General features: G+C 42.1%; 1 long non-coding RNA gene across 2 annotated transcripts; it reads left to right on the forward strand.

The window, feature by feature from the left end:
• The first annotated feature begins 1,682 nt into the window (after positions 1 to 1,682).
• On the forward strand, positions 1,683 to 8,430 carry LOC142760664 (uncharacterized). 2 transcript variants are annotated; one of them, XR_012883343.1, is made up of 11 exons: positions 1,683 to 2,128; positions 3,202 to 3,266; positions 4,037 to 4,075; positions 4,189 to 4,291; positions 4,411 to 4,476; positions 5,210 to 5,260; positions 6,595 to 6,645; positions 6,761 to 6,825; positions 7,702 to 7,752; positions 7,873 to 7,925; positions 8,136 to 8,430. It is a non-coding gene; the product is annotated as an uncharacterized LOC142760664 (long non-coding RNA). The 2 variants fall into 2 exon arrangements; XR_012883344.1 differs by lacking the exon at positions 6,761 to 6,825.
• Positions 8,431 to 22,293: the final 13,863 nt, after the last annotated feature.

Here is a 22,293-nt window from a genome sequence, read left to right on the forward strand (position 1 = left end):
TATTATGTATATAGCTATGTCAATGAATCTGTTTAACTCATTCCTTCCCTTTATTTTTAGACATTAACATCAATAATTTTCATCAGGCATTGGCAGAATAACATCAGGACATTATAATATCATTAGTGAGTATACAAGACCCACCCCAGACAGGGGCATCCTCCAGTCCAGGACATGTATTCTTCTCTTTGCATATATATTTATTTATGAAGTCAATCAGTCTGTTTAACCGCTTCCCGACAATTTGTCGTATGAATATGTCATGGAAAGCTAGTGCTTCCCGCATTTTGCCGTATCTATACGACAAATGGTGGACACCTCCTCAGAAGCTGAGTCGGTGCCACCATCCCCGGGTGTTGGCTGTATGTTACAGCTGACACCCTGGGGTTATGGCATTTAAGGGGTTTGCAGCTCATCGGCACCCCAGCAATGAAATTGCTGGAGTGCCGGTGACTGCAAAGGCAACCGGAGGCCTAACATTTTCCTCCCGGAATGCCTAGTACAGAAGTTTTTCTGGGCCCGCCTGGAGGCAGGGCCTAATAGGCTTCCAGAGCCGCCTGTAAGCGTCATCAGCGGTGGATGTCAGCTGTATGATACAGCTGACATCCACCAGTAACGGCAAGAACCGGAGCTAGCTCCGATACCTGCCACTAACCCCTTAGATGCAGCGATCGAAAGTGATCGCTGCATCTTAGAGGTTGGTAGCAGATCGGCAGCCCTGCCATGCAATCAGGGCTGCCGACTGCTGCTATGGCAATAGGAGGCCTAACAATGGCCTCCTTCTCTGCCATTACAGAAGCCAATTAGGCTTTGCCCGGAGGCGAAGCCTAATCGGCTTGCTGTCAGTGAATGACTGACAGATATAATGCATTGCACTACATTGGTAGTGCAATGTATTAGAAAAATCTGACAGTTGGACCTTCAAGTTCTAGTGGGACTAAAGAAAAGTGTAAAAAAAGTGAAAAAAAAAAAAGTTGTGAAAAATATAATAAAAGTTTCAAAGTAATAAAATAGTGTAGTACCGTCTTAGCCAGAGACAATATGAAATGTTAAATACTTTTGTGTCAAAAAAGACAAAAGTATAATAGGTATGATACCTTTATTGGCTAACCATAAAAGTTATATATGCAAGCCTGAAGAAGGAGCCTGTGTGCTCTGAAAGCTTATATAACTTTTATGGTTAGCAAATAAAGGTATCATATCTAATATACTTTTGTTTTTTTTTACACAAAAGTATTTAACATTTCATAAAGTAATAAAATAAAACACAATCACCTTTTTTTCCCTTATCAGGTCCTTTATTATTAAAAAAAAAATAAATAAACCATACATATGAACTTTAAAAATTGCATGTTATTTATTCCATGCGGTGAACGGCGTAAAATAAACCCCATAAAAACAATGCCGGAATTTCTGTTTTTTGGTCACTTTGCCCTACAAAAATTGGAAAAAAATGTGATCCAAAAGTTGCATGTATCCAAAAATGGTACCTATAAAAACTATAGCTCGTCTCACAAAAACAAGCCCTCATACAGCTCCACTGATGAAAAAATTAAAAAGTATAGGTCATCAGTATATGATTGGTGGAGATCCGACACTCGGACCCCACACCGATCAGCTGCTCTGGCTGCCTCTGGGCACCAGATTTTATGCAGTTAACGGTGTCGGAAGCAGATGGCTCTTTTCACTTGAATAGGAGCAGAGCTGCTGTCTTGCAGCATGGCCACTATACTGTGACTGGAGCCATCTGCTACTGACCCTGACATCTATTGCTCAGAGTCAGCCGAAACAGCTGATCGGTGCAGGGACCAGGTATCCTGTGCATACGTAATCAGTATGAAAACTACTCCATGCCTGGACAACCCCTTTTGTCATTTCTTCCCTTTTTTTTATAGACACTAACATCAATCATTTTTATGAGACATTGGCAGCATAACATCTTAACATCATTAGTGAGTATAAAAGACCCACCCCAGACAGGGGAATTCTCCAGTCCAGGACATGTATTCTGTCTTTGCATATACTGTAAGTCAACCCATCTGTATAACTAATTTCTTACCTTTTTTTCTAGACCTTAACATCAATAATTTTTATGAGATACGGGCAGCATAACATCAGGACATCAGAAGTAAGTATATATGTCAAGGTCGGTTGCAGATTTGCAGACCTGTGACCAAAATGATTAGGCAGGAGGGTGATAATATCAAAAGCGCTCAAGTACCAGTCCAGGTTTAGTACGCACTTAAAGGGGTTTCCCACCTTGGACAATTCCCTGGGACCCGAACCTATCTCTAGAACAGGGCCCTCTAAACCCACTACTAGCTCACTCTGCTCCCGCTGCCTCCTGGCCACATCCTGGTTAGGTGGTCGGGAGTTACGGAAACAGAGTACCACGGCGAGCTACGCTGTTTCCGTAGCTACCGAGTTCCTGAAACAGCGTAGCTCGCCGCGCTACGCTGTTTCAGTAACTCCCATTTACTTCTGTGGGAGTTACGGAAATAGCGTAGCTCAGCGAGCACTTAGGAAGTGGTCGGGAGGCAGCGGAGTCGAATAAGCTAGAACAGGGTTTAGGAGGCCCCGTTCTAGAGATAGGCGCGGGGACCCACATGGGCTCTGGGACCCACATCTGTCAGACTTTTAATGCATATCCTGTTGATATGCCATAAATGTCCAAAATGGGAAAACCCCTTTAAGCGGCAACAGATTATAGCGTGAGGCAGAGATGTTAGGAAATAATCTCAGTTTGGTTCACATATAAGAAGCAACAGGTTGCAGTATTAAGCAGATATGTGGTCAGGAAACAATTACATTTCGGTACACAAATAAGCTGCTACAGTTTGTAGCGAAAGGAACTAGACTACAGGCGGGAACCTTAATAGTCTGACAATCAGGAAGTGCAAGGGACAGGTTTATATAGTAAGCCAAAAGAGTGAGACCAATCGGGCAATAACGAAAAGGACTCCAGAGGCAAAAGTCAATAAAACCTACACAACAGATTCAGGAGTGGAGCTGTCCAACATCCCCTATAGCTCAATGAGAAGAGCTACTGCCTCGGACACAGGAGTTTCTGTGTTTGAATGGTGATGATATGAGACCCTCCCCAGACTGGGGCATTCTCCAGTCCAGGAGTTATATGATGTCTGTGTATACAGCTACAGTCAATCAATCTGCTTAACTCATACTTTCCCCTTTTTTCCCCAGACAATAACATCGTTGATTTCCATCAGATATTGGCAGCAAAACTTCAGAAGACCAGAACATCGGCAGTGAGTATATGAGTCCCTCCACGCACAGGGACATTCATTCTTCAGTCCAGGACATGTATTCTGTTTGTGTATTATATATATATACAGCTATAAGTAACTTGCTCATTATTTTGCATTATTATTTATATGCCAAAAAACAGAAGTGGGCCCAAAACATGGAAGAGGTGAAAATTTTTCCATTTGGGTATGTTTGCAGATTTTCCACAACGGATATCGTTATGGAAAATCCACTGTGTATTACCGTAGCAGCAAAGTGGATGAGATTTGAATAAATTTCATCGACAGAATGCAGAAAAAATCTGCTTAGAAAACAATCATAAATTGACCTGCGGTGCGTTTTTTTAATCCACAGAATGTCAACGGAATTGTTGCACTTTTGATTTGGGTTTTGCCTATTGAATTCAATGAGGAGTTAAAATCCGCAACAAATAACAAATGTTGATATTTTTCCGCAGAAACTATGCGATTTAAAATCTGAAACAATACAAAACCGTTTTTTGTTTAAAATAATAAAAAAGTCTATCTTTGTCATAGCAACGGCTCCTATTCTTCCCAGCTGCTCTTCATGCAGCCCGGCCTTCTGGGATGATGTTTTAACCCAAGTGACAAATGCAGCCAATCACAGGCTGCAGCGGTCACATGGGCAGCAGCATCATCACATTCTGCAGCCCAGGACATGTATTCAGTCTTTGTATTATATATACAATCAATCAATCAATCAATCAATCAATCAATCAATCAATTTGTTTGACTTATTCCCTTTTTTCTAGAAAATAACATCAACAGTTTCAGAAACATCACAATAAACAGTGAGTATATAAGACCCTCCCCAAACAGGGACGTTCTCTAGTCCAGAACATGTATTCTGCCTGTGCAATAAATTATCCAATCTGTTAAACTAATTTCTTCCTATTTTTTCTAGACATTAACATCAAAAATTGACATCAGAGATTTGAGCAGCATAACATCAAAAATTGACATCAGAGATTTGGGCAGCATAACATCAGTACATCATAACATCATTAGTGAGTATACGAGACCCTCCCCAGACAGGGGCAACCTCAGGTCCAGGACATGCATTTGGTTGGTGGATTATGTGTATAAAGCTAAAAGTTAATGGTTCATTCCTTTAATTTTTTTCTAGAAATTAACATCAAAAATTTTCGAGCAGACATGGGCAGCAAAAGATAAGAACATCCGAACATAAATAGTGAGTATATATGTCAAGGTCGGTGGCAGGTTTGGAGACCGGTGGCTAAAATGATTAGGCAGGAGGTTGATAATAGCAAAAGTAATTAAGAAACAGTCCACGTTCGGTACACAGATAAGCAGCAACAGGTTGTAGAATGAAGCAGAGACGTGGTGAGGAAACAATACAAGTTCGGTACACAAATAAGGTGCTACAGTTTGTAGAGAAAGGAACTAGTCTACAGGCAGGAACCTCAATAGTCTGACACTCAGGAAGTGCAAGGACAGGTTTATATAGTAAGCCAAAAGAGCGAGACCTAAAAGGCATTAAAGGAAAGGAATCCAGAGAGGCAAAAGTCAAGAAAACCTGGACAACAGATTCAGCAGTGGAGCTGTCCAACATCCCCTATAGCTCAATGAGAAGAGCTGCTGCCTCGGACACAGGAGTTTCTGGTTATGAATCCTTACAAAATGTGACCCTCACCAGGCAAGGACATTCTGCAGCCCAGGACATGTATTCTGTTTGTGTATATAGTTATAAGCCCCCTTTTCCATGGCAGTCATTTGGTCAGTATTTTGTATGGGTATTTATAGGCCAAAACACGGAAGAGGTGCAAAACTTTGAATAATACTTTTTATATTTATGTTCTGTTTCTGGATTTGGATTATAAATACTAATGCAAAATACTGACCAAAATACTGCCGTGTGAAGTGGCCTGTCTATCAATCAACTTAACTCATTCCCTTTTTTCTAGACAATAACATCAACAGTTCCATCTATTGGCAGCAAAACATCAAACTAAACAGTGAGTATATGAGACCCTCCTCAGACAGGAACATTCTCTAGTCCAGGACATGTATTCTGTCGGTATTTTATGTGTATACAGCTATAAGTTAATCGGTCTGTTTAACTCATTCTTGCACTTTTTTTTATAGACAGTAACATAAAAAAATTTCAGCAGATATGGGCAGCAAAATATCAGAGCATCCTAACATCAGTAGTGGGTATATATATAAGGCTCTATGCACATGACCGTGCCCATAATCACAGTCTATGATTACAGGCATATCCGGCCGCAGACGGCTGTGGTCAGTCATACGCATTTGTGGACAGTGTTTCCATTATATAGTATGGGAGCCCGATCCATAAAATAAAAAAATAGGATTTTTTACGGAAGGTTTCTACGGTAAGGACACCTTCCCGTAAATATATGGGAAAGTGTCAGTCGGACATAATAATGAATAGGTCCGTAATTATGGACGAAATCTATGGTCGTTTGCATGGGGCCCTAATGTCGGTGGCAGATTTGAAGTACCGAGGCTGGAACAATCTGATAGGAGGTTCATAATAGCAAAAGTAGTTAACTAGCAGTTCAGATTCGGTACACAGATAAGCGACAACAGATTGTAGCGTGACGCGGAGAAGTGGTTAGAGAATAATCTAAGTTTGATACACAGATAAGAAGCAACAGGTTGTAGCTTAAAGCAGATAAGTGGTCTGGGAACAATCCAAGTTTGGTATACATATAAGTGACAACGGGTTGTAGAGTGAGGCAAAGGTGTGGTCAGGAAACAATTTACTTTCGATACACAAATGAGCAGCAAGTTTGTGAAGTGACGCAGAAAGAAACTAGACTACAGACAGGAACCTCAAAAGTCTGACAATCAGGAAGTGCAAGGACAGGTTTATATAGTATACCAAAAGATTGAGACCAATCAGGCAATAAAGCATGGAATCCATAGAGGCAAAAGTCAAGAAAATCTGGACAACATATTCAGCAGTGGAACTCTCCAAAATCCCTTATAGTACAATGAGAAAAGCAGCAGGAGTTTCTCGGTTTGAATCCCGACAATATAAGACCCTCTCCAGACAGGGACATTCTCTAGTCCAGGACATGTATTCTGTTTGTGTGATATGTGTGTGTACTAATAAGACCCCTTTTAAACATCAGTATTTTGTATTAGTATTTATATCCAAGATCGGGAGAGGGTCAAAAACACAGAAGAGATGTACATTTTTCCATTATACTTTTTCTATATATTTTCTGTTTCAAGTTTTGGCTGCAAAATACTGACCAAAATACTGGCGTGTGAAAGTGGCCTGTCTATGAATCAACTTAACTTATTCCATTTTTTCTAGACAATAACATCAACAGTTTAATCAATGGGCAGCAAAACATCAGACTTAACAGTGAGTATATGAGACCCTCCCCAGACAGGGAGCTTCCCCAGTCCAGGACATATATTATGTGTAAATAGTTATAAGTTAAGCGATCTGTTTAACTAATTTCTCCCATTTTTTCTAGACATTAACACCAAAAAATTTCTGCAGATATGGGTAGCAAAAGATCATAACATTCGAACATCAGTTGTGAGTATATATGTTAATGTCAGTGGCAGATTTGAAGTCCTGTGACTGAAACGATCAGGCAGGAGGTTAATAATAGCAAAAGTAATTAGGTAACAGTCCAGGTTCGGTACGCAGATAAGCAACAACAGATTGTAGCATAGAGACATGTTGAGGAAATTATCTAAGTTTGATACACAGATAGGCAGCAACAGGTTGTAGCGTAAAGCAGAGATGTGGTCCGGAAACAATCCAAGATTTGTGCTCAAACAAGTGACAACAGGTTGTAGAGTGAGGCAGAGATGTGGTCAGAAAATAATTCAATTTCGGTACACAAATGAGCAGCAACAGTTTGTAGAGTAAGACAGATGGAACTAGACTACAGGCAGGAATCTCAATAGTCTGACAATCAGGAAGGGCAAGGGACAGGATTATATAGTAAACCAAAAGACTGAGACCAATCAGGCAATAAAGGAAAGGAATCCAGAGGCGCAAAAGTCAAGAAAACCTAGACAGCAGATTCAGCAGTGGAGCTCTCTAACATCCCCTATAGCTCAATGAGATGAGCTGCTGCCTGGGACAGGAGCTTCTGGGTTTCAATCCAGACAGGGACATTCTCCAGTCAGGACATGTATTCGGAAATGTATATATATATATATATATATATATATATATATAGCTATAAGGCAACTTTCACGCGTCAGTATTTTGCATCAGTATCTGTAAGCAAAAAATAGAAACTGGTCTAAAACACAGAAGAGTTGTGAATATTTATATTATTCTTTTTCTAATTATGTTTTGGTTTTGGCTTATAAATACTGATGAATAATAATGACCAATATACTGCAACGTGACAGTGACCTGTCAATCAATCTGCTTAATTTCTTACCTTTTTTCTAGACAATAACATCAACAGTTTCCGCTATGGGCAGCAAAAAATCAGACTGAACAGTAAGTATATGAGACCCTCCCCAGACAGGGACATTCCCCAGTCCAGGACATGTGTTTTGTATATGATCTGTATACAGCTATAAGTCAATCAATCTGTATAACTCATTCCCTTTTTTCCAGACAAGAACATCTATAATTTCAGAAAATGACATCAGAATATGAGCACATCACCAGTGAGTATATGACCCTCCATAGACAGGGGCAGACTACAGTAAACTCTCTATTCTATGAATTTTCAGTCGCATCCATTTCCCACACCTATTAGTCCTGGTGGGTGGGGTGATGTGGGGCCATATATTGCTCTGGGGCCCTGTGACTGCATGTTACTCCGCTGTGTGTCATGGTCGTATTCTTCTGGTTATAAAATATGTGTTCTTCTACAGGTCACCATGAAGAACCATCATCACTTTTTAATACGCACAATTTGACATCTTATAAAAAAAAAACGCAGAAAATAACTTTTCTATCAACAAACATTGAAAAGTCAACGAAGACTTACTGGATCCTCGAAAGGGAAAGGGAGTATTTTATTTGAGGCGGCATATAGGACATCAAACACAAAGCTACGAGACAACATGTAGAGCCCGAACATCAATCATCATCAGCGGCAATACCTTTCCCAAATTTGCCACCTGGATTTATCATTGCGGAAATTAAAAAAATAAATTTTAAAAACTCTGTTCTTCTGTTTTCTCTTTCACTTCATGTCTTTCCTGCTTTATGGGTAAATAAACAGAGTTATGTGGCTGTGGAGAGGGGAGAGTCTGGGAAAGTCCTGGAGGAGTTCTGATGATGACCATAATGGTTGTCACTCGGCTTTGTAACCATTCTCCATGGAGGAAATTAATTCCCATCAATGGAAATATCTTTTTTAACCCCTTAGTGACCACCAATACACCTTTTCACGGCTGTCACTAAGGGGCTTTAGGCTAAGGCGCCGCCTTTACACGGCAGCGCTTTAGCCTAATGTAGCGCCAAAATAAATGATCAAAGCTCCGTTCTCTCAGTTACCGGAGGTAGTTGAGGGTTCGGAGCAACAACCAGAGACCATAACGAGTGGTCTCTGGTCACGTGATCGCCGTGATTCGTTAAATCACGGCGGTCACTGCAAAGCGGCAGATCGTTACCCTTTCTCTCTCCTCTCATGGAATAACTCCTTAGAGAGAAAGGGTAATAAGTGTTCCCCAGTATACCCCAGATGAATCACCCCCCCTCCCACGTCTGATTCCCCCCTTCCGATTCCCCCCCTCACACACAAAATGGCGCGCGCATGCACTGTGCATAACCTGCCTGTGTCAGCAGCTGGCACAGAAACCATCAGGGACCGTTGTGACTGGTCCCTGATCAGGTGATCTATGTGATAAAACCTATCACAGAGATCATAGACAGTTATTTTAATAACACAGCCAGGACATGGGCTGTGTTTCTCTCTCCTCTCATTGTAGTTGTTCCTTGAGAGGAGAGAGAGATCAGTCTGCGTCCTGTGCTGTAAAAAAAAGTGAAGAAACAAATCACCGCTTTCTAGTATATATATATATATATATATATATATATATAATATAAAATCTAGACTAGCGTTAGTGCTAGTTTAGCGTTAGTGCTAGTTTAGCGTAAGTGTTAGTTTAGCGTTAGTGTTAGTTTAGCGTTAGTGTTAGTTTAGCGTTAGTGCTAGTTTAGCGTAAGTGTAAGTTTAGGGTTAGTGCTAGTTTAGCGTTAGTGTTTAGGGCCATAATAGCCGTAAGACTACATTAGGGCTTTATTTTATTACGTCTGTTATAAAAAATAAAAAAAATAATAGTTAGTGTCGTTTTTAGGTTTACTTTAGGCTGGGTTCACATGGCAGCGTCCTATAGGGCTGAAATTACGGAGCTATTTTCAGGAGAAAACAGCTCCTGAATTTCAGACGTAATTGATTGTACTCGCGTTTTTCGCGGTGGAAATTACGTTCGTAATTGGAGCTGTTTTTGAATGGTGCCAATGAAAAACGGCTCCATTTACGTCTCAAGGAGTGACAGGCACCTCTTTGACACGGGCGTCTTTTTACTCGCCGTCTTTTGACAGCGGCGCGTAAAAAAACAGCTGGTGTGCACAGAACATCGTAAAACCCATTCAAATGAATGGGCAGATGTTTGCCGGCGCTTTGGAGACGTATTTTTGGACGTAATTCGAGGTGTAAAACGCCCGAATTACGTCCGTAAATAGGGTGTGTGAGCCCAGCCTTAGGGTTCTTATAGGACTTATAGGGCATATATATATATATATATATACTGTACATACATACATACATACATATCTATAAATATAATGTCTCAGAGACTGTACAGCGCGAAGCAAGCCTACGCCTTGCTATGTTCCAACAGTTCTGAAAGTGAAACGAGCTTGCGTTCTTTTGGCCAAAACGACAACTAATACCCCATGTTTTTTCATGGTTACTTACATTGTACATACCTTTTTTTCAGGACGCGCCCGGGTCTTATGATGCTGGGATAGCCTGGTGTGCGGATGTTTGGCATTGCATGCAGGGCAGCCCGCTCTCTTACAGTATGGGCGTTCTAAATAGGCTGCTATTCGGCGATATATGCTGTGCCTCACTATCCAAACACTATGCCTCCATGTTTTACACACTACACTCACGTTTTGTTTCACTCACAGCCCTGATTTCTACACACTACACTTAGTCATGTCCCCTATACCTCACATGTACACTATACACAGTACTTTATTATTTATTTATTATTATTATACATTTACTTCCATGCCCAACACACCACTCCCCTCAAGGTTAGTGGGAGCGGCTATCATTATTTAAACACACCTGGGCACTTTCCTTCAACAGCATTCTCTGACCTGGTTGCGTCCTGTTTGGAACGGGTTTTTTTACCCACCACCTAATCTGTGAGTATGGCCTTTTCTGTGGTTTTAATTACATTCTATGTCCCATTTTTTTGCATATCTGAAAGTGAAACTGACACCGCTTCAGAACTTTTTCCCGACAGTGACGATTCCTATTCTACCACTGAACCCCATAGTCCTATGGTGGTAGATACAGCAGTCGCTATAGAGGTGTCAAGTGCAGTCCCTCCCGTGATGTGGGATCCCGCACTACCATTTTCCCCCCAAGTACCCCAATTTGAAGCGACTCCAGGAATTAAGGTCGATATCCCAAATTTTACCCCCTATAGTTTTTTTCATTTATTTGTATGTGATACGGTCCTAGACTTGATAGTCCAGCAGACTAATCTTTATGCTAGGCAGTTTGTTCTGCAAAAGCCTTTATCTATATGCTCAAGAATGTGGAACCCCACAAGTGTCCCAGAAATGAAAAAAAATGTAGGCATTACCCTCAATATGTGGTTTGGTTAAAAAAAAACATCTGTCCGGTCCTACTGGACTTCTAGTGCTGTCCACGCTACCCCTGTATTTGCAGCAGTGATGTCCAGAAACCGCTATGAGGCCCTAATGCGGTTCATGCATTTTACCGACAATTCCCAAGTCCCCCCGAGAAGTGACCCAGCCTATGATCGGCTTAATAAATTAAGGCCATTAATCACCCTTCTAAATGATTAATTTCTAATTTTGTACACCGCTGACAAAAATTGGTCTGTAGATGAATGGCACATGAGCTTCAAAGGCCGGCTTTCTTTTCGTCAATTCATCCCTTCCAAGCGAGCCAGATATGGGGTGAAATTATACAAAGTGTGTGAGAGCACAACGGGTTACACCTGCGGTTTTAAAATATATGAAGGCAGGGACCGCCAAATTCATACCCCAGGCTTCCCAGAAACTATTGGCATCTCTGGCAAAATAGTGTGGATCCTAATGGAGCCATTTCTGCACACATACAGACAACTTTTATACAGGTGCTGCCCTTTATAAAGCCCTCCATGCTGCAAATACAGGGGCCTGTGGGACAGTACGGAAGAACAGAGTGGGATTCCCACAACAGTTGGTGTCCAGGCATTTGGAAACAGGAATATTCATGGCCCTTGCAAGTGGGGCCATATATTGCTCTGGGGCCCTGTGACTGCATGTTACTCCGCTGTGTGTCATGGTCGTATTCTTCTGGTTATAAAATATGTGTTCTTCTACAGGTCACCATGAAGAACCATCATCACTTTTTAATACGCACAATTTGACATCTTATAAAAAAAAAACGCAGAAAATAACTTTTCTATCAACAAACATTGAAAAGTCAACGAAGACTTACTGGATCCTCGAAAGGGAAAGGGAGTATTTTATTTGAGGCGGCATATAGGACATCAAACACAAAGCTACGAGACAACATGTAGAGCCCGAACATCAATCATCATCAGCGGCAATACCTTTCCCAAATTTGCCACCTGGATTTATCATTGCGGAAATTAAAAAAATAAATTTTAAAAACTCTGTTCTTCTGTTTTCTCTTTCACTTCATGTCTTTCCTGCTTTATGGGTAAATAAACAGAGTTATGTGGCTGTGGAGAGGGGAGAGTCTGGGAAAGTCCTGGAGGAGTTCTGATGATGACCATAATGGTTGTCACTCGGCTTTGTAACCATTCTCCATGGAGGAAATTAATTCCCATCAATGGAAATATCTTTTTTAACCCCTTAGTGACCACCAATACACCTTTTCACGGCTGTCACTAAGGGGCTTTAGGCTAAGGCGCCGCCTTTACACGGCAGCGCTTTAGCCTAATGTAGCGCCAAAATAAATGATCAAAGCTCCGTTCTCTCAGTTACCGGAGGTAGTTGAGGGTTCGGAGCAACAACCAGAGACCATAACGAGTGGTCTCTGGTCACGTGATCGCCGTGATTCGTTAAATCACGGCGGTCACTGCAAAGCGGCAGATCGTTACCCTTTCTCTCTCCTCTCATGGAATAACTCCTTAGAGAGAAAGGGTAATAAGTGTTCCCCAGTATACCCCAGATGAATCACCCCCCCTCCCACGTCTGATTCCCCCCTTCCGATTCCCCCCCTCACACACAAAATGGCGCGCGCATGCACTGTGCATAACCTGCCTGTGTCAGCAGCTGGCACAGAAACCATCAGGGACCGTTGTGACTGGTCCCTGATCAGGTGATCTATGTGATAAAACCTATCACAGAGATCATAGACAGTTATTTTAATAACACAGCCAGGACATGGGCTGTGTTTCTCTCTCCTCTCATTGTAGTTGTTCCTTGAGAGGAGAGAGAGATCAGTCTGCGTCCTGTGCTGTAAAAAAAAGTGAAGAAACAAATCACCGCTTTCTAGTATATATATATATATATATATATATATATATAATATAAAATCTAGACTAGCGTTAGTGCTAGTTTAGCGTTAGTGCTAGTTTAGCGTAAGTGTTAGTTTAGCGTTAGTGCTAGTTTAGCGTTAGTGCTAGTTTAGCGTAAGTGTTAGTTTAGCGTAAGTGTTAGTTTAGCGTTAGTGTTAGTTTAGCGTTAGTGTTAGTTTAGCGTTAGTGCTAGTTTAGCGTAAGTGTAAGTTTAGGGTTAGTGCTAGTTTAGCGTTAGTGTTTAGGGCCATAATAGCCGTAAGACTACATTAGGGCTTTATTTTATTACGTCTGTTATAAAAAATAAAAAAAATAATAGTTAGTGTCGTTTTTAGGTTTACTTTAGGCTGGGTTCACATGGCAGCGTCCTATAGGGCTGAAATTACGGAGCTATTTTCAGGAGAAAACAGCTCCTGAATTTCAGACGTAATTGATTGTACTCGCGTTTTTCGCGGTGGAAATTACGTTCGTAATTGGAGCTGTTTTTGAATGGTGCCAATGAAAAACGGCTCCATTTACGTCTCAAGGAGTGACAGGCACCTCTTTGACACGGGCGTCTTTTTACTCGCCGTCTTTTGACAGCGGCGCGTAAAAAAACAGCTGGTGTGCACAGAACATCGTAAAACCCATTCAAATGAATGGGCAGATGTTTGCCGGCGCTTTGGAGACGTATTTTTGGACGTAATTCGAGGTGTAAAACGCCCGAATTACGTCCGTAAATAGGGTGTGTGAGCCCAGCCTTAGGGTTCTTATAGGACTTATAGGGCATATATATATATATACTGTACATACATACATACATACATATCTATAAATATAATGTCTCAGAGACTGTACAGCGCGAAGCAAGCCTACGCCTTGCTATGTTCCAACAGTTCTGAAAGTGAAACGAGCTTGCGTTCTTTTGGCCAAAACGACAACTAATACCCCATGTTTTTTCATGGTTACTTACATTGTACATACCTTTTTTTCAGGACGCGCCCGGGTCTTATGATGCTGGGATAGCCTGGTGTGCGGATGTTTGGCATTGCATGCAGGGCAGCCCGCTCTCTTACAGTATGGGCGTTCTAAATAGGCTGCTATTCGGCGATATATGCTGTGCCTCACTATCCAAACACTATGCCTCCATGTTTTACACACTACACTCACGTTTTGTTTCACTCACAGCCCTGATTTCTACACACTACACTTAGTCATGTCCCCTATACCTCACATGTACACTATACACAGTACTTTATTATTTATTTATTATTATTATACATTTACTTCCATGCCCAACACACCACTCCCCTCAAGGTTAGTGGGAGCGGCTATCATTATTTAAACACACCTGGGCACTTTCCTTCAACAGCATTCTCTGACCTGGTTGCGTCCTGTTTGGAACGGATTTTTTTACCCACCACCTAATCTGTGAGTATGGCCTTTTCTGTGGTTTTAATTACATTCTATGTCCCATTTTTTTGCATATCTGAAAGTGAAACTGACACCGCTTCAGAACTTTTTCCCGACAGTGACGATTCCTATTCTACCACTGAACCCCATAGTCCTATGGTGGTAGATACAGCAGTCGCTATAGAGGTGTCAAGTGCAGTCCCTCCCGTGATGTGGGATCCCGCACTACCATTTTCCCCCCAAGTACCCCAATTTGAAGCGACTCCAGGAATTAAGGTCGATATCCCAAATTTTACCCCCTATAGTTTTTTTCATTTATTTGTATGTGATACGGTCCTAGACTTGATAGTCCAGCAGACTAATCTTTATGCTAGGCAGTTTGTTCTGCAAAAGCCTTTATCTATATACTCAAGAATGTGGAACCCCACAAGTGTCCCAGAAATGAAAAAAAATGTAGGCATTACCCTCAATATGTGGTTTGGTTAAAAAAAAACATCTGTCCGGTCCTACTGGACTTCTAGTGCTGTCCACGCTACCCCTGTATTTGCAGCAGTGATGTCCAGAAACCGCTATGAGGCCCTAATGCGGTTCATGCATTTTACCGACAATTCCCAAGTCCCCCCGAGAAGTGACCCAGCCTATGATCGGCTTAATAAATTAAGGCCATTAATCACCCTTCTAAATGATTAATTTCTAATTTTGTACACCGCTGACAAAAATTGGTCTGTAGATGAATGGCACATGAGCTTCAAAGGCCGGCTTTCTTTTCGTCAATTCATCCCTTCCAAGCGAGCCAGATATGGGGTGAAATTATACAAAGTGTGTGAGAGCACAACGGGTTACACCTGCGGTTTTAAAATATATGAAGGCAGGGACCGCCAAATTCATACCCCAGGCTTCCCAGAAACTATTGGCATCTCTGGCAAAATAGTGTGGATCCTAATGGAGCCATTTCTGCACACATACAGACAACTTTTATACAGGTGCTGCCCTTTATAAAGCCCTCCATGCTGCAAATACAGGGGCCTGTGGGACAGTACGGAAGAACAGAGTGGGATTCCCACAACAGTTGGTGTCCAGGCATTTGGAAACAGGAATATTCATGGCCCTTGCAAGTGAGGAATTACTTGCAGTGAAGTGGACCGACAGGAAGGATGTCTACATGCTGTCCACCGTACACACGGACACCACTGTGGCAATTAGGGAGAGAGGGCTACCACTGCAAGCAGAAACCTGTCTGTGTAACAGACTACAACAAATTTATGGGGGGTGTAGACCTTTCCGACCAGGTGCTTCAGCCTTACCTGGTGAAGAGCAAAAATAAGGCCTGGTACAAAAAGGTAGCAATCTACCTCATCCGGGTTGCTACCTATAACAGTTTTGTTATTTTCAAAAAGGAACGCTCACTTTTCTTCAATTTCAGGAGAAGGTCATTGAGCATCTCCTTTTTGAGTCCACTATACCTGCACAATCCTGTGAATCTAAGGATATGCGCAGGCTTTCAGAGCGCCACTTTTTACACCTTCCACTGAGACCCAAAAATATCCCCAAAAAAAGGTGCCGGGTATGTAGCAAGCATGGCAGGATGAGGGATACCCACTTTTATTGCCCCATGTGTCCATCAAAACCAGCCCTTTGTAACTACCCCTGTTTAGAAACCTTTCACACGGTTTCAAATTACTAGCATTTAACACAAAAAAAAATGGGTGGGGGGGTATTTTTAGGGAGTCAATTTCTTTATATTTTCTTTTTAGTTTGTGGGCTTTCCAAGTCGGGATTATTTATTGTGGGAGAGGTTGTAGAGCACATATTTTTCAGGCCCGTGAAACAAATTTTACCCCTTATGATTTTTTTTTATTTATTTGTGGGTGATTAAGTCATAGAATTAATTTTCCAGTACAAAATCCCACATCCACAATTTTTTTATTTTGACTGTTCTCATGACTATGTCCTGAAACAAACAGCTGTTACATTCCTAATTCTGTACCGTGATACGGGAATGATCTTTTTTTATTTGGAGGATCTCTAATAATCGAGCTGTTCCTTATCAATACACCATGGGCTTTGTTACAGTTCTTCTGGAAATACTGACATCATTTTGGGGATTAGTGATCCTTTACTGTTCCTATAGATGGTTTTGGGCACTGCCCCTCTATATATTCTGTAGGTGATTGGTTGTTTTGTGCACATAGCGGTTCCTATCTTGCCGGGCAGGGGCCTGTTATGGTGTACCGCGTCACTTGGCACATTCGTCCCTCATAAGGATTGATGGAGCCAAAGAGACGTTGCACAACCAGTTACAGAAAAGAAAAAAGCTTGTCATGGCAGCCCTGCAGGTGTTCTTCTATCTAGTGAACAGACTCGCGTTTGCAACATAGTTGGATACATTTTCCTCCATTTGTATATATTGCCCTTCACTCCAGTACAGATTATTTTTTCCGCTATAATTTGTTACACATCAGACCAGAACGCTGTTCACAACGGCATCAGAATGATACAAATGTCTAAAAACTGCTTTGTTAGCAAGACATTGTCTATATGACTGTCAAATGCATTTCTAGGCACATGCCTCCCTTATTAGAGAATAGCGTCGCTTTTCTTCTGTACGGCCCCCCAAGATAAGAATGCAATATATTTCTAACACATCAGCCGATTTACACAGATATATTTTTCTATCACTTCATTTAAAAAAATTTATTAAACATTTGCATAAAACAATATATATCCTGATTATCTGAGAATTCCCATTAATTCATCCTTTTTACATTTTTGCGTTGTGTATCTCTACACCCCTAGATAAATACCTTAAAGGACCAGTGTCACGAAAAAAAAAAAATATTTAGATCAATTTGATTTTGGTGTTTTATTAAAAATTTTATATTTATTTGTGTGTTTGTGTGTTACTTTTTTTTATTTTTACACTTTTTCTTCCCTATGGGGGCTGCCATTTTTTTTTCCATTTCTGTATGTGTCGATTAACGACACATACAGACATGGAATACGGCACATACAGTCCCATAGTGAATGCGAACGGGGCCCGTTCCATCCACTATGCTGTACGCCGTCTGTGTGGGAACGGCGCATGCGCCGCTCCCACACAGTCCAAGTTGAACTGTGTGACGTCCGGCGCCATTTTCTTGTGGACTGGAAGTCTCGGACAGACAGTAAGATTACTACTTCCGGTCACGGCTTCCGGACTTGTGCACTTGGAGCGGAGGTAGCAGACGGAGCGGACGGACCGGAGGGAAGGGCGGCGGCAGGAGCAGGTAAGTGATTTCTATGTATGTACGTGTTTTACTGTGTATTTACTACTGTGTGTTAACCTACTACACTGTGTGTTAGCTCAAAAAATGGCGACACACAGTGTAGGAGGTTTCACCGTTCAATCCCCTCGTTTTTCCCGGCACTAGCCAGGATAAAGGAGGGGGGATTCTGAGAGCTCACTAGAGCGAGTGAGTTTTCTCAAATTTTGCAGCATAAAGCAATGTGGTTGCTTTACCACATGCAATGCTGCAATTTTGGGAATTGCTCCATCTAGTGACCAGCACTGGGAAATATTATAAATTAGAATCTAATTTATAATATTTCCTGACTCGTGAAAAAAATAAAAAAAATTAGAACAATGTTTAATCACCTATACACCTATTGTTTAACTAAAAAAAAATATTTTTTTTTTCTAGCAACACATTCCCTTTAACCCCTTCCCGCTCCTGGACGTACTATTAGGTCATGGTAACTATAGCGTTCGCGCTCCATGACCTAATAGTACGTCTCGGGAGTAACGGCCGTATCGGCCGTCCTCCCGACACATACAGGAGCTGTGACAGCTCCTGTCTTGTTCAGCAGCTGTCACAGCTCCTACAGCGGGGACCGATCGCTGTGTCCCCGCTGATTAACCCCTTAAAAGCCGCGTTCTATAGAGATTGCGGCTTTTTAGGGGTTAAGCTGCCATCGCCGGCCTGCTACACAATAGCGGCCGGCGATGGTGACTATGGCAACCGGACAGCAAACAATGGCGTCTGGCTATGCCATAGACGGAAGCCTAGTGGGTCCTGACAACGTCAGGACCCACTATGCTTGCTGTCAGTGAGTAGCTGACAGTTCTAATACACTGCACTACGCATGTAGTGCAGTGTATTAGAATAGCGATCAGGGCCTCCTGCCCTCAAGTCCCCTAGTGGGACAAAGTAATACAGTAAAAAAAAAAAGTTCAAAAAAGATGTGTAAAAATAAGAAAATAAAAGTTTTAAAAGTATTAGGCTGGGTTCACACGACCTATTTTCAGACGTAAACGAGGCGTATTATGCCTCGTTTTACGCCTGAAAATAGGGCTGCAATACGTCGGCAAACATCTGCCCTTTCATTTGAATGGGTTTGCCGATGTACTGTGCAGACAACCTGTAATTTACGCGTCGTCGTTTGACAGCTGTCAAACGACGACACGTAAATGGACTGCCTCGACAAAGAAGTGCAGGGCACTTATATACATGACCTGCCTAAGTAGAGTCGTGTGTTAGTGAACCTTCACTTATCCCTTCCTATCCCTCCACCCCCACCTTTAGGAAAGACACGTGACACCGAGGTTGGATGTGAAATGGCCACAGCAGCCGTTTATTAATTTCACAGTTTTATAAAAACAATTTAAATCCGAAACATTCGGATAACTAGTTAGGAATCCACCAGAGAATTCCTCCTAATAATTCACATGACCCAACATGGGTCAGAATCGTAAATAACAATTTTAACGTTAACATTAACCCGAGCAGAGGAAGTCCTTGAAGCCCTTTCAGATATTCCTTTTTTTAAGAACACACCGAGTTAGCCATCTGCAAACCACTAATTACCTCCAGCCGTAAACCAGCTCGGAAGCACCGTTCACCTCTGCAGATGGCTCCAACCACTAGAAGTCCACTTCAAAGGGATAACACCCGATGAAGCCCTCAAGTGATATACCGACCACTAGAAGTCCACTTCAAAGGGATAACACCCGATGAAGCCTTCAAGTGATATACCTTCAACCAGAAGACCACTTCAAAGGGAAAACACCCGATGAAGTCTTCAACCATGTACCTTTTTTGGGGGACGCATACCCCCGATGCGACCCCCCCACCATTTTGTACTGACTGGCCTCAAGGACTCCCCCCGCCAGCTGCCATGACAACAGAACCTACTCCGGAAAAAGGAAAAACATGTTAAATAAGCACACAAATAAAACACCACACTCATAGACGGACGTACATAAAGACCCACAGGGGTAACAAACCAAGGGCGGGAGGGTGGGAGCTTGTCTTTCCCTGTGTTACTCCTCCCGCTGCTTCCGGCTCAATGCCGAAAACAGCGGGAAGCTCAGCAACGGCCCCATGACTCCTCCTTGTCCCTCCTCCAACTCCCTCCAACTCTCCCTCCAACTCTCCCTCACCTATTAACCCTTTTCCTACCAGGGCGGTCATGGAGGCTTCCCCTTAAGCCCTGCAGGCTGCGTCCAGCCTCTTCTTTATATGCAGGGCACTTCTTTGCCACGTAATTTGAGCTGTTCTTCATTGAACTCAATGAAGCACAGCTCAAGATTTACGAGCGTCTCAGATGCCTCGCAAAATGCGAGGAGGAGCATTTACGAGTGTAACGAGGCAGCTGTTTTCTCTTGAAAACAGTCTGCCTTTTCACACGTAAATGACAGCTAGCGTGTGAACATACCCTTAAAAGTAAAAATCCCCCTTTTTACCTTATCAGTCATTTATTATTAATAAAAGTATATAAACAAAAAAATAAACTATACATAATTGGTATCGCCGCGTCCGAAACGGCCTGAACTACAAAATTATTTCATTATTTATCTCGCTCGGTGAACGCCGTAAAAGAAAATAATAATAAACCGTACCACAATCACAATTGTTTGGTCACTTCACCTCCCAAAAAATTGAATAAAAAGAGATCAAAAAGTCGCATGTACCTAAAAATGGTACTGATCGAAACTACAGTTTGTTACGCAAAAAATAAGTCCTCGCACGGCTTTATTGATTGAAAAATAAAAAAGTTCTGGCTCTTAGAATAAGGTAACACAAAAAGTGAATGATTTTTTTAGCAAACGTATTTTATTGTGCAAACGCCATAAGACATAAAAAAAAACTATAAACATTTGGTATCGCCGTAATCGTATAGCCCCGCAGAATAAAGTGAATGTGTCATTTATAGCGCACGGTGCAAGCTGTAAAAAAAATAGATTAAAAAAACAATAGTAGAATTGCTGTTTTTTAGTCACCACGCCACCTAAAAATAGAATAAAAACTGATCAAAAAGTCGCATGCACCCCAAGAAAACTACAATGGATTCCTCAAGGGGTCTAGTTTCCAAATTGGGGTCACTTTTGGGGGGTTTCCAATGTTTTGGGACCACAAGACCTCTTCAAACCGGACATGGTGCCTAATAAAAAAGAGGTCTCATAATCCACTAGGTGCTCCTTTGCTTCGGAGGCCGGTGCTTCAGTCCATTACCGCACTATGGCCACATGTGGGATATTTCTCAAAACTGCAGAATCTGGGCAATACGTATTAAGTTGCGTTTCTCTGAAAAATCCAATTGTGTTGTAAAAAAAATGGAATAAAGAGGATTTTCTGACAAAAAAAAAATGTAAACTTCACCTCTACTTTGCTCTAAATTTCTGTGAAACACCTAAAGGGTTCATAAACTTTCTAAATGCTTTTGTGAATACTTTGAGGGGTCTAGTTTCTAAAATGGGGTGTTTGATAGGGGTTTCTAATATATGGGCCCCTCAAAGCAACTTCAGAACTGAACTGTAACCTAAAAAAATAAATGAATGAGGCAATACTTCGCTTCTTACATTATACTGATAATGAGCCGTGCCCACCCCGAGATGACCCCAGTTTTGACCGTTTGTATAAACGGAGACCCCTATTAGACCGTTTCAGTGCCCGGTTTTCCCAAGCATTCACCCCCAAGAAGTGTATTTCTATTGATGAGTCCCTGGTACATTTTAAAGGGAGGGTTCAATTCCGCGAGTACCTGCCGGGTAAGAGGGCAAGGTATGGCGTGAAGATGTCTAAGCTGTGCGAGAGTGCATCAGGGTATACCTACAGGTTTAGGATATATGAAGGAAAGGCCACCCCCAAACCAGACTTCATCCTGGACTACAATAGGTACATGGGAGGGATGGACTTGTCAGATCAAATCCTGAAGCCCTAGAGCGCCATGCGGTGTGGTATAAGAAGCTGGCCGGGCAAATCATACAGATGGCTTTGTACAATGCGTACGTGCTACGTCGATGTGCAGGCCAGAGGGGAACTTTCCTGGAATTTCAATAGGTGATTATAAAGAACCTAATCTTTAGGGACCAAGAAGGAGGGGGGGGGGCACCCAGTACTTCTGGAAGCGGGGCCACACGCATCGTACCAGGGCGGCAACACTTTCCAGGAGAAGTTCCCCAAACTGGCAAGAAGGGAAAAAGTCAAAAGAGGTGCAAAGTCTGCTATAAGGGATGACACAATATATCAATGTGACACGTGTACCGAATAAAGAGTGTTTTAAAATTTATCATACATCCCTTGGTTTATAATTTACCCCAATTTTACTTACCCTGATGCACTCCGCACAGCTTATCCCCCCTCGTCTTTCCCCTCTGAGCCCTGCTGTGTGCCCAGGCAGCTGATAACAGCCACATGTAGGGTATTGCCATACCCGGGAGAACCCACATTACAGTTTATGGGGTGTATGTCTCCGGTCAAAATGCTCACTACACCTCTAGATGAATGCCTTAAGGGTGTAGTTTTTAAAACGGGGTCACTTCTTGCGGGTTTCAACTGTACTGGTACCTCAGGTGCTTCTGCATACATGACTTCGCACTAGAAAATCCCCAGTAGGCCAAATGGTGGTCCTTTCC

This window comes from Rhinoderma darwinii, chromosome 4, assembly GCF_050947455.1.
Source record: "Rhinoderma darwinii isolate aRhiDar2 chromosome 4, aRhiDar2.hap1, whole genome shotgun sequence".
Taxonomy (NCBI): Eukaryota; Metazoa; Chordata; class Amphibia; order Anura; family Rhinodermatidae; genus Rhinoderma; species Rhinoderma darwinii.